Below are 4,397 nucleotides of genomic sequence, written 5' to 3' on the forward strand. Positions count from 1 at the left end.
GCTAGGTCAAATGGTATTTCTAATTCCAACTTTTGAAGGAATCACCATACTGTTTTCCACAATGGTTGTACCAGTTTACAGTTGTTGGTAATTTTTTGATGACCTGTTCAGTTTCTTCTTTTGTTATGGATCTGTTCAAATTTTCCACATCAGTCTGTGTTAGTTTAGGTAAGTGGTGTGTTTCTAGAAATCTGTCCATTTCCCCCAGATTTTCAAATATGCTGGAGTACAATTCTTCATAGTATCCTGATATTATCCTTTTTATTTCAGTTGGTTCTGTTGTGATGTCACCCATTTCATTTCTTATTCATGTTATCTGTATTCTCTCCCTCTTTTCCTTTGTTAAATTTGCTAGTGGTTTGTCAATTTCCTTGATCTTTTAAAAAAACCAACTTCTGATCTTGTTGATTTTTTTCAATTGCCCTTCTGTTTTCTGTTTCATTGATTTCTGCTTGATTCTTTATTATTTCCTTTCCGGAAATGACTGTAGGCTTTTTTTTTTTTTTTTTTTTTTTTTTAATTGTTGGAGATGTTTCTTTAAATTGTTGATTTTGGCTCTTCTTTTTTTGCTTTGTGCATTTATTGCTATAAATTGGCCTCTGATCACTGCTTTTGCTGTGTCCCAAAGATTTTGGTATGTTGTATTTTCATTCTTGTTTGATTTGGGGAATTTTTGGATTTCAGTTTTTATTTCTTTTCTTACCCAGTCTTTCTCAAGGAGGGTGTTGCTCAGTTTCCAGGTGTTTACTCTTTTTCCGTTGATTTTCCTATTGTTGATTTCTAATTTGATAGTGTTATGAGCTGAGAAGATGCCTTGCAGTATGTCAATGTTTTAAATTTATGAAGTCTTGCTTTATGGCCTAACATATGCATGGAAACGGTTTCATGTCCACTGGAAAAGAATGTATATTGTGCTATTGTTGGGTGAAGTGCTTTGTAGATGTCTTTTAGGTCAAGTTGGTGGATTGTATTGTTTAGCTCTTCTGCATCTTTGTTGAGTTTCTTTCTAGTTGTTCTATCTTTCATTGAAAGTGGTGTATTAAAGTCTCCCACTATGACTGTGGAGTCATCTCTTTGGTTTTTCAACTCTTTTAAAGTCTGATTTATGTGTTTTTGGGCTCTTTCATTAGGTCCATCGATATTTATTATGGATATATCTTCTTGTTCAATTGATCCTTTAGTCATTTTATAAAGTCCTTCCTTGTCTCATATGGTGGTTTTTGTCTTAAAGTCAATTTAATCAGAAGTTAATATTGCCACTCCTGCTCTTTTATGGTTGCCATTTGCTTGATATATCTTTTTCCAACCTTTGATTTTTATCTTTGTCTCTAAGGTGCGTCTCTTGTGGACAGCATATTGATGGGTTTTGTTTTCTTATCCAATCTGCAACTCTCCGTCTCTTGAGTGGTGCATTTAATCCATTAACATTCAGGGTAATTTTAAATAAGTATGAATTGGTTGCTGTCATTTTGTTATATGTTTTTTCCTGGTGTCCCTTGTTTCTTTGTTCCATATTATTTTCTGTGCTGAGCTCATTATGTTTATGAATCATGTTATCATTTCCTTTGTTGCTGTTGTTTTAGTATTTGCTGAATGTTTGTGCTTGTCCTCTTTTTTATTGTGATGTGGAGATTTATTATTTTCTTTGAGGTAACCCTGTGATTTATAATTTTCTCCTCAAGTTTAGAACAATCCATTCTATATTGCAACTCTCTTGACTTCCTCGCCATTTAGAAGTTCTGTAACTACACATTTTTTTTCTCCTTTTGGTTTTAGTTGTCCTTACTTGCCAATTGATGTCTCTGGTTCACTGTTTAGAATCTTGTAAGCTTATTTTACTTTGGATATGTCCATAGCTCCGGTTTCTGGGTTATGTCATCTTGTTTGTTGTTTGTTGTTCGCTATTTTTGTTTCTCTGTTCAAAGGATTCCCTTTGGTATCTCTTGTAAGGTTGGTCTTGTTTTAACACATTCCCTTAGTTTCTGCTTATCTGGAAATCTCCTAATATCACCATCATATTTGAGGGACAATTTTGCTGGGAATATAATTCTTGGTTGAAAATTTTTCTCTTTCAGGGTTTTATATATATCATCCCATTGTCTTCTCGCTTGCATGGTTTCTGCTGAGAAATCAGAACTTATTCTTACTGGTTGTCCTTTTTAAGTAACTTTGTGTTTTTCCCATGCTGTTTCAGGATTCTTTCTTTGTCTTTTGTTTTGATGAGTTTGATGATGATATGTCTTGGTGATTTTCTTTTGGGGTCTATCCTGTTTGTGGTTTGTTGGACTTCCTGAATGGATATATTTGCATCTTTCATCATATCAGGGAAGTTCTCCTCCAACAGATCTTGGACAGTTTTCTCAGTGGTTTTATTTTTCTTTTCCTGTTCTAGAATTCCAGTGACACATAGGTCATTCCTTTTGATGGTGTGGTGGTTATGTTTGTGTGTCAGTTTGGCTGGGCTTGGTTGAGTGGCTGAGCAGCTGGTGGTAGTTATTCCCCATGATGAGATTGGCAGTCAACTCCATGGTGGGATCTACCATAAGCAGCTTAGTAGCTGCTTTGGCTATATGGTCTGCTTCTTCCTCAGGCATGTATTCTGGGTCTGTATCCTGCTCTTTTGCTTGTACCACTTTATCTTGCTTTTTTGTGTGGACTATGATGTTCTGGTGTCTCCGAGACATTGTGGCATTGTTGTATTTAGATCAATGTTAACTGTTTGTGAAGAGCAGCCAAGGGTGAGTCAGGCTCTTCTTGGTGGTTGTTTATCATTGTCTTGTTGGTGGAGAAGGAAGTGGTGGCTCTCACTCAGTAAGTAAAACTGCAGGAGGTGTGGTTGTAGTTGTGTCGTATGGGGACTGTTGCTATCTTCCACTCAGACAAACATAACAATTGAATAACCAACAAAAAAGTAAAAGCAAATGGACAAAAGACACCGTGTAATCACCCAGGAACAGCAACCCAAAAAAGAAAAAAGGGGAAAAGAAAAGAAAACAGAACAAAACCTCAATATCTGGGGATTGGGCAAGAAGAGGAACAAGGTAGAGAAGGAGAATAATGAAGAAAAAAAGGGGAAAAACACAAAAAGAAAAACAAGGAGCAGTGTTAAGCTTGAGAAAGAAAAAAAAAAATGCAACCAGGAACAGGGAAAAGAAAAAAGCTGAAAGCTAGAACCTGGGAGGGGAAGAATAAAGAATGATAGTAAAAAGGACAAAAGTAATAATAATAATAGTAATTTTAAAACAGACAAAAATAAGCAAACTAAAAAACAGGAAAAAGGAAAAAAAAATTGGGGCAGAGCATGGCAGGGCACCCAGGCTTGTCTGAGGATGCAGACTGGGATGGAATTCCTACCAGCCCAGAAAGTGGGTGGGAGTAAGGGATGGCCGCACCTTCATTCACCAAGAGGGTGAGAGGTGTAAGAGTAACAAGAGGAATGTTGCACCTTCCCAGGCTTCCGCATCTGGAATGTCCTTGAGGTTCCCAGTGAGTGGAGCCTGTTCTTAAGTCCTTGGAATCTGGGAGAGCTCTGTTGCTTTAAATATCTAAAATGGTCAAGCCGCTTGTAAACATTCAAAATGGCTGCACCCTCTGGACAGGCAACAGTCCACAGCTCAGCCCGCCTTCCTCTTTACTGCTTCCCCTTTTATTCACTAGCCACCAGAACAGTCCTCTGTGTAGTCCCTGGCTAGGAGGGCTAATCTTTAGGTTAATGCTTAGATCCTACCACCACTCGGCAATGTCCAAGCTGTCAGGATCACTGCCAGACCGCAGCTCCGTATGCCTCCTTTTTTGGTGTTTTCATGCAAATTCTTCTGCTAGTTGGAGTTTAGTCCAGTTCTATATCTTTCCCTTCAAGGCTCAGGGGTCCAGGATTATCATCTGTATCTGTGTTAATTGGTTTCCCTTTTCTTTGTTGAAGAGGGCCTGTGTAATCTTTCTGCCTATTCTGCCATCTTACTGGAACTTGGGAAACCATTTCTCAATTTGAGACTAGCTTGTCCTCTGGAGAGACTGGGAGTTAAAAGCAGTTTTATTTTCAATACCAGAAAACCCTGACTCTTTTATATGTCCTCTAAATATTTTGCTTGAAAACCTAAAAAGTTCCTTTTTTTAGCTCATCTCTCTGCTTTGCATTTTACCATAGGCAGCTTGGCTAGATTATGTTCATTAGACATGTTCTCTATTTTCCACATTATAGCAGTGTCATCAAACTTTCCACCACCCACAAGAGGCCCCTTTCCTCCAGCTTCTAATAGTATTTTCCTTTACGTCAATTTCTTTTAGGCTTTTACTAACATGCTGTTCAAGGCCCTTCCAGCTCAAACAAAGATAATGCCATATGTTTAGGTTTTTGTTACATCAGCAACCTACTTCCAGCATCAATATTTATTTCA

Source organism: Orycteropus afer, unplaced genomic scaffold (assembly GCF_000298275.1).
Source record: "Orycteropus afer afer isolate SDZICR_OR568_19922 unplaced genomic scaffold, OryAfe1.0 scaffold00062, whole genome shotgun sequence".
NCBI lineage: Eukaryota > Metazoa > Chordata > Mammalia > Tubulidentata > Orycteropodidae > Orycteropus > Orycteropus afer.